Here is a 9198-nt window from a genome sequence, read left to right on the forward strand (position 1 = left end):
CTTGCGTTTTTGAAAGAAAGCGTTTTCCACATTTTCGTGCTACAAAAACAGGAACACGCCCAGTCCTGGAGACTTCATGCATAATTTATGCATCACCTGAACAGTATATAAGCTGCAGCAATACAGAGCAGGTGAACAGAACCACAGCATCAACATCTCAGAAAACTACTCAGCATTTCTCACCTGTTCATCATGATGAAGCTGATTGTTTCTCTGGCTCCTTTAACTGTCACCAGAACTGATGACCCAGTAATAATCCTTAATTGAGGAATAGCCAATGTTTTATTTTTACAAAGCACAAAAGTTGTAATTTCTTATAAGCATATAACCAGATAAAATCTAGTATATGATTCCCTAGAAACAACAGCTGCTGGACAAGTCTACTGCAGCAACAACAGCCATTGTTTTCCAAGACCTTCATAAACTACAACCACGTCCCAGCAACAACAGCTGCTGCTGTTAGTAGTTAAAATAAGCAGCGACATGTTCTGACGGTGCCAAATCAAGATAAAATGGCTAAAACCACACTCAGCTGAAGATGCAGTAGAATTTAATGATCAAATTTAAAATAAAAGGAAAAAGAATGAATTTGTTTTTCTTCATGTATGTGTGGGTTCCTCAGAGTTCTCTGGTAAATGGTTGTATCTCTTTGTGTGACCGTGTGGTGGACTGTCCAGGGTTTACTCCAACTTCTGTCCAGTGGCAGCTGGGTGTCGGCTGCAGCTCCCCCATGACCCTTAACGGGATAAGTTCTAATAATGGACGCGTGAAGCTTCAAACTGAATGTAATTGGTTTTTCTGTGACCCAAATGGGTTTGAAGAAATAATGATCTTTATCACCTGTGGTACTTAAATGTGTTCTATACCTGAACACATGTAAAACACTGTCTGATGCTCTTTTCACCTCTAGAACATTCTTCACCAGGAGTCTGCAGATGATTTGAAGCAGAGTTTGTCATCGCAGAAGCTCAAATTTCTGTCAGTATGGAACAATTTTCTGTTCTTATAATAATTCAATATAAATGCAATATAGAATTTAGTTGTTTTCTTTCCTGGTGTCTTGAGGTGTTAGGTAGATATCCTCACTCTCCAGCTAAAATAAGACCTGATGATTAATTAAACATGATAGGAATTCATGAAGCAACACTCACACCACACAGACACACACACACACACACATACTCACACACACACACACACATGCATTCTCTTGACCTCATCTTTGAAGACATTCACATCAAAAAATGTTTAAAATCAGTGGTCTTCATCCCCAAATACACATCTGAGTGGCCACTTAATGTTGGTAGAGTTTGAAGGTTCCTGTCAAAAGTCAACACCTGCATTCTCACACTTCAAAGATGAGGTCAAGAGAATACATGTGTGTGTGAGTGTGTGTGTGTTCGGTGTGTGTGTGTGTGAGTGTGTGTGTGAGAGAGAGAGAGAGAGAGAGAGTGTGTGTGTGTGTGTGTGTTTGTGAGTGTGTGTGTGAGACAGGGGTGTATTATGTCTCATAGTTGCAAAGAAACAAACAGTATTTGATCTATCTGACTGTTTTTAGCTTCTATTTTGTCGCCGGGTCAAATTGACCCGAACAGTAGCTTTGTAATAGAAACATGTAGGAAGGTTACAAATATGTGAACTGAACCATTTTTATTTTATATGTTGATTACACTAATTAAACCAAGCAGGAAAAGTTTCAAAGTGAAAAAATACTTTTAAGTATTTTTTTTAGATTGTTAACTTTAAAACGGGTCAATTTGACCCTGAACAGAAGAAGTGTCTCATTTTAATTTATCAACATCACTCCATAAACAAAAAAAAATTCAAAATATAAAATAATTTTTTTAAAAATCAATTGCATATAAAACTATTGTAATTTATGTGTAGGTCTTTTCAGTTTACATTAAAAAAAGTTTTAACATGATCTTTTTGTAATAAACGAGTGACCTATGCTCATTGAACCATGATCTGTAAACAGTAAACAACATTATTGAACTAAATATTGATTTAAATGGTTAGTAATGGAGTTAATGATGAGATATAAACAATGTTCTTTGGGATTTTTTGGTTTCTGACACTTTTGTATAATTAAGTGTCCCCCGGGTCAATTTGACCCGAGGGACACATCAAGGCTGTTCCTCAGAAACAAAGTCAACAGGAGGGTTAAGTAATGGTTCAATTACAGCTACCTTATAGGCCTGTGGTACATAGCCTGTTTCTAAAGATAGATTGATGATATCTAATATGAACGTATCTATTAAGGGTAAAGCTTCCTTGAGCAGCTTAGTTGGAATAGGGTCTAGCAGACAGGTTGTTGGTTTAGATGAGGTAATAATTGAAGTTGAAATGAGATTCTTTCGTGTTGCCTGTTTTGAGCTGTGTTTGTGAATTGTACCATGGAGGTCGGCTCCTCTGATTCACTGCTTTCTTTGTCAGAGGAGCAACAGTATCTAGTATCATAAGCAGTGAGGCTGCAGAAGCATCAACTAGATAATCAACTTGTACGAGAGTAAAATTCTAACAGCAACAAACAAAACATTACAGTCTCCTCTGTCCTCTGACCTTCAGTGACCTGTGTCCTCCTGTTCCAGGTGTGTCTGTGCTGCTGCTGCTGTCTGGACTCACTGTTTCTGCAGGTGAGATGATAGATGATGGAGGTGAAAACATAAATGAAAATAAAGTCCTGAACATTTAACATTTACATTTGTCCATCAGTGCAGTGATGGAGGTGAAACCAAGGATGTAGAGACTCAGTAACTTTCCACCTGGTCCTAACAGTAACATGTCACAGAGCCAGTAAGGACTGATTTCATTCTCTGAGAGTCTGGATTAACACTGGACCCTGTCTCTGTTTGTGTCTCTGTTGTTTAGATCATCTTTTGATCCTGAAGTTCTCTGAGGATCCTGTGATGACAGGAAGTGATGTCACTCTTCAATGTAAAAAGACAATTGGTGACTTTGTCAAAGCTTATTTCTTCTTTAATGAAACCAAACTTGTATCTGACCCTAAGATCGTGTTCATCATCCACAAAGTCCAACGGTCTGATGAAGGTCTCTACTCATGCTCTACTGATGTCCATGGAAAATCTCCTCAGGTCCAGCTGAGGGTCAGAGGTCAGGACACTGACATCACTTCCTGTTTAAAGATATGAACTAACCTGCTGACCTGATGATAAACTGATCACTGAACCAGATTCTGCTCCTCTGTCTACAGATCCTCCTCCAACCTCTGATCCTCACACCACCACATCATCTACAAACTCTGCTGCTCCACCTCCTGGTTCAGTTGTTGTCCTTCCTCTCTCTGTGTCTGTCATCAGTCTCTTCCTCCATCTGGTGATCGTCTGTCTTTTTTACATCTAATCTGTTCTGTTCCTCTGATTCAGCAGTGAACACAGGAAACACAAGAAATAAAATAAATTTGGTCTCTTTCAAACATAAAATGTTAATATAACAAAATATTTTTATGTGTATCTTTCCAAATATTTGTAACGGTGTCGACACATGTACAGACATGCAGATTTTCAAAATAAAAGTTCCAGACAGATCTAAAGTCCTTGAAATTCAGATTGTTTGACTCATACATGATTTATTTATTTACTTATGTTTTTGAAGTGGCACTTGGCCTCTTCTGGTCAGGTGACACCATACTGCATTAATACATGAGCTGGTATCCAGAGAGTGAGCTGAATAAATGTAAAGCAGACCATGTCTTCACTCTGCTGACCTCAAAGGGGCAAAAATAGTCCACACCAGTACTTGTAAAGGAACCGATCCTCTGATATACGTCTTTGTATTTCTGAGCACACTCTTCTTATCTAAATCCTGTGAGAATGTACTTCCTACCTAGGTGTGCAGTTCATTCATCCATGTACAAGATAGCTGGGTGATCCTTAACCCTCTGTCTTCCAAATATGGATCTATCTTCATTCTTGTGAGCTTTTCCTTCTTGCAGAGCTTTAATTTCCTCAATAATTCTGCTTTTGACAAAGGCAAATTAACTCAGCTTTGAAATGTCTTCAGCTGTGAATCTCTGCCTGTGCCTGAGCACTTGTCCCTCAAGTGAAGAAGGGTTCAGCTGACATACTATCGCACTGTAAACCTCTGGCAGAAACTCCTTACTTTTCTGCCTCAAGCTTAGCGGTATCTCTTTGGGATGTAGGAGTCAAGTTGTTGGGGGTTCAGCTCTGACTCTTACAGCTTTGCACCTTAGTAATAACAATTGCGTTTACTTTACTATTACAATCTAACTTCCTGTGTAATTTGCTGCAGATGTTTCCAGACGTTTGAAGACATTGATTTCATTCAGAAAACATAAGGTTGGATTTAAGAACTAAAAAAAACAAAACAAGGTACTTCATGGTACTTTATGTAATCTAGTATTACTAAGTAAATACAAGTGTTGTAATGTTTCTTTTATCATTAACAGCGTCTCTCAACATGTACTTTTGTCTTCTCATAGCTGAAAAACACATTCTGTCTCCCAGGATTCAATGTGATCATTGGGATTTACCCTTCGATTGCAACACTACCGATGCTGTACCTTTATCACAGTTACATCAGAGGTGACATTTCCAGTTTCTCAACATTCCCGATGAAAATCAAAAAGCAGACAGTGAGGTTGTGATAAGTACAGGTTTACATTTATGCAATATGTCAAGTACTGGCTCTGTAAGACTTTGACTTCACCTACTTTACATACTTGAATAAAACATTCTCTCTTCTGGAATTAAATTTGATTGTTCTTCTGTGAATCACTGCTGGTGAAACAGGTTGAACAAAACAAGGAATCTTGATCTGGCAGTGCCACAGACATATTTGCTGTCACAGCACAGAGTGTGTTTCCATCCTTTGTCCTCTGTGCTCTTTACCATGAACAATGTGTTTTCCCTTCAGTGGTTCTGTGGTGTAAGAATAATAATAAAAAAAGACTAATCTTTAAGTTTATCTTCAAAGTTGCTATTTAGTGAAAATACATTTCCATCTCGGAGTTGAGATGTGAGATGTTTCCTAGGGGCGGCTAAATGTACGGCCTTTCCATGGGCTAGAGAGCCACCGTACAGCCAGGTCGTTGGGTCACTGAATGTGTTGCTGTTTTCCCTGCAAAGCACAGCAACATAATGTTTCTCCTTATGAGCTTACGTTAGCATCTCAACAAGACTGCTCAATGGTTTTTGGGTGGTCTACAGATATTACACTGACTAATCTAAAACTCCTATGAAATTTTCACCGGGACTACATTTGATAATCTCTTACTAAAAGAACAGCAAATTTTGTTTTAAAATATTTAAAAAACTGGTCTCTGTGGTCCACAGCCATTTAATTGTTAACAGCAGGAAGTTTTCAAATAGTCAAACACCACAGACATTTCAATTAAATGTTGACTTTTCACATTAAATTCACTAACCACTTTTGTCTCCTAAACAACTACTGTTCCAAAAGCAACAGCTGCCCCAACAGCAACCAGGGTCCCAACAACTGCTGCCAGAAAAACAACTGCTGTCCCAACAACTGCTGAGAGAAAAACAACTGCTGTCCCAACAACTGCTGCCAGAAAAACAACCGCTGTCCCAACAACTGCTGAGAGAAAAACAACCGCTGTCCCTACAACTACTGCCAGAAAAACAACTGCTGTCCCAACAACTGCTAAGAAAAAAACAACTGCTGTCCCAACAACTGCTGCCAGAAAAACAACCGCTGTCCACACAACCATCCATCTGTCATGATCTAATAGAAATAATACTTTTATGCTTCTACTGCAGTTTTTGCATGCTTGAATAAAACCTGTCCTCCTGAGGTAATAATGTTCTTCTGTGAGATCCTGCTTCTCATACACAAGCTCGTGATTCGTCTTCATTTTCTCTTTAAACCATCATCACCTCTTTGCACCAATTATTATAACATAACAAACGTTCAATGAATGCATTACTGTAATATTGTTGGGTATAGTCAACTATATTGTTTCACATCAACATGTAACATTTAAACTTGTAGCTTCCCAAGCAACAGTAATTCTATAGTGAACACTGTAACTTTGTGTTGTAGTTAATACTTCACATTAGAAAATCACATAAAAAATGCAACAATGTCATCAATTCTCTGGTTTGTCTTTTTTGCACATTTGTGTTTGCTGCTTTTGCTCTTATCAAGACAGTGTGATTGTCATGCTTTACAGACTAAACCAAAAATCTGCATGTTATTCACCACAGAGGGAATCTATGACTGAAACCATGTTTTAAATGGGATTTTATAATTGTACAAAAACAACTGTAAGCATGAAGTGAAAAAAATTACTTCTTTTTCATTATGGCAAGTTGGAGTACAGGGTGAAAGCTGCCACACCTACATAAGTTGTATACTTAAGACCAGAGGAGCACTTTGTGAGGACCAGCGTCTCTCAGTACATGTGTATCACATGTGTCCTGCCTCACTGTGGCTTCATGGTGTGTAGTACGCAGCACTAAAGAACTTGAGTACTAAAGAAATACTAGTATGTTCAGTAGGTCTAGTAGCTAGTACGAGTAGCTGGAGTTTTTCAGACATGATGATGATGATGATGCTTTTTATCTGTGAACAAAAGAAACCAGCCCATAAAACACCAGCGCCACTAAAACTGATGACAACTGGCAGCCAAACTACAAATGAGAAGCACAAGTTGAACTTAGTTGCAGACTATCATCTGCTCTTATTTTTACTTATCCAACAAATGTGTTCTCTCATGGAGGATTCATTTTGACACTTCTTACTCTGCAAGTCCTGAGACGGGTTGAACTATAGAAAGAATCTCAATCTGTCAGTCTGACAAATTTCAGGGGTTAATGTATTAACTTTTCACCTTTGGGGAGTTTCGGTGTGAGCGTGACACTGACGGTGAAACAGCTCTAAATGAGTTTTGAATGTAATAACATTTTTTAAAAGATCCTTACGTTAGTCTTGTTTCGTGGACTGGCTAAAAACCTCTTGATAAATGTCGAGGACATTGATGAGTTAAACACAGGCATCAACAATATGATGGTGTTTGAACACTGAAAACGGTAACGACAATCTGATACTCTGGTTTACTTTTGCATTTTCAGTCCTGACAAGCTGAAACACTGATCTCACTTCTGCAGTTTTTGGTGCTGCAGCACTAATCCACCACATGTAGTGTGTAGTCTCAGAGGCTGCTGGGACATGTGTCTGCAGGTGAAGCTACACACAAAATGAGGACACCAATTAGTGTTTGCCTTTTTTTTAGTAGTTTTCTTTGAACGATTCTTTCATTTAGATCTTTTTTTTTTCCAATGGAAAAATGAAACCGTAGGCACATTGTGAAAGTGACGAGTAAAATACTTTAACATGTCATTAGGCTTCAAGTGAACTTGTAACACAAAATTCAGAGTTATCTAGGCAGTAGAGGCCCAGACCACAATATTAGATACGGGTTGGTATGTGTGATTGAATGGTGACATCATCCCCTGTGAACAGAAAGTGAACTTAACACGTGAGTGATGACACATGATTTGGTGTAATGTAAGTCGGCTTTTTAGAGCCAGACGAGTTGTGCTGCCTTGTCTCCTCATTTCTGCTACAATCAGTATAGTGACTTTTATTCAGTGGAAACACACAGATGGACCATCAGCACAGCTGAACATAATTACTTAGAATTACTACAGCCGCACTGCGAGTTCTAACGTTAACCATTCATTGTGACAGTTCTTACTCTGTGAGTCACAGTTCCTGGGATAAATTGAAACTTAAAAAAATCTCAGTCTGTCAGTTTGAACCCAGGGACCTTGTTGCTGCCATTTTTCACAATGTATTTCATCTTTGACAGACAAGTTAAAGCCGAGGACTTAATGTGTTTACTCATCACCTTTATGGAGTTTCAGCATGAGCATGACACTTAAAACCATTCCTGAACAGGTTGGAAGGATGAGGTTCTGGTTTTACAACATTCCAGATGGGAACCCAAAGGCACATTGCAACAGAGGCTTCAAATGACCTTGTAACTCATTTACTAGTAACCAAAGTCAGAGTTTTTAGGTTAATTCCACAGCAAGGAATTTATTATTCAGTAAATATGAACATTTCCACCTTTTTGTAAACTAGAATAGATACAGCAGGAAGGAAATGCAGCTTCTGCAGGAGACGTGGATGCAAAGACAATACAATAACTCCATCAGCATTAAAATAAAACCTTACTGCTCCGCTGAGAAAATGGTGTCTTCCACTATATTTAACCTGCTGGGACTTGTGGATGAAATGTTGTTAGGGTGAATCAAATGACACATTTTCAGAAGGACACTGTTTTAACTTATCCAAGGAGGAAGTAGTAACACTGCAAAAGCCAGTTCCCCAAACACCACCACCACCAACAACAACAACGACCTTTGGCTGCAACACAAGCCCTTCCTCAACTACAACTGCTGGTTTGTCAACAAATTAATGGTGCAACAACTGCTGCTGCTGCTGCTCCAACAACTGCTGCTTTTAGTTGTTAAAATTTATTAGTTTTAATATTTTAAATAAAGATCAGCTAAACCACACTATGGTGATAATGAAGAAGTGATTAGATTTTTTTAATAATTAAGTAATCAAACATTTTCTCATATCTTAAAAGTGCTATAACTGTCTTATCTTATTGAATAAACAAGTGGTGGTGCATTGTTCTGACTTTCATCTAAGCCTACTTCCGCTCAATATATTGACATTTTCCAGTGTTTTATTCATGGTGGTTGTTAAATGTGTTGGTTTGATGGTGTCCTCAGCTTCAAAATTGTTGATAATAAATCCACGTTGAACTCAGAAGTAAGAGTTGTTTCTACCTTATTGCTTTCAAAATGCTTAATTGTTTAACATTTTGGTAAAAGAAGCAGTACGGTGCCAATCAGAGTCCCTGAATGTTATTTTAGCATCTGTTTTCATTTTGAAATGCTGTCCTTCAAAACCCTTCCTTTGCACTCAAAAGGCCCCTGATCAGACTCAGGTTGGTGGTAGTGGGGTTGTATGAGATACTTCTCCATTGTAGGCATATTACTTATAGTAGATGTCAAGTTCAATTGTGAACAGTGTGTTAGATGTTTTTGACCTTATTTCCATATCTCCTGCTGGTTTCTAATGTGGTCACTTGATGTCATTGTTGCCAAGTTTCTAAAGTGTTTCTAATCCCACACGTATTGCTGCTGAACCATAGGGGTGTGTAGTATTGCTCATACG

General features: G+C 38.4%; 1 long non-coding RNA gene across 1 annotated transcript; it reads left to right on the forward strand.

Annotated features, from left to right (window-relative positions):
- The first annotated feature begins 1889 nt into the window (after positions 1 to 1889).
- On the forward strand, positions 1890 to 6085 carry LOC137137965 (uncharacterized). Its single transcript, XR_010915874.1, has 3 exons — positions 1890 to 2636; positions 2872 to 3114; positions 3215 to 6085. It is a non-coding gene; the product is annotated as an uncharacterized lncRNA (long non-coding RNA).
- The last annotated feature ends 3113 nt before the right edge of the window (positions 6086 to 9198 follow it).

This window comes from Channa argus, chromosome 12 (assembly GCF_033026475.1).
Source record: "Channa argus isolate prfri chromosome 12, Channa argus male v1.0, whole genome shotgun sequence".
Taxonomy (NCBI): Eukaryota; Metazoa; Chordata; class Actinopteri; order Anabantiformes; family Channidae; genus Channa; species Channa argus.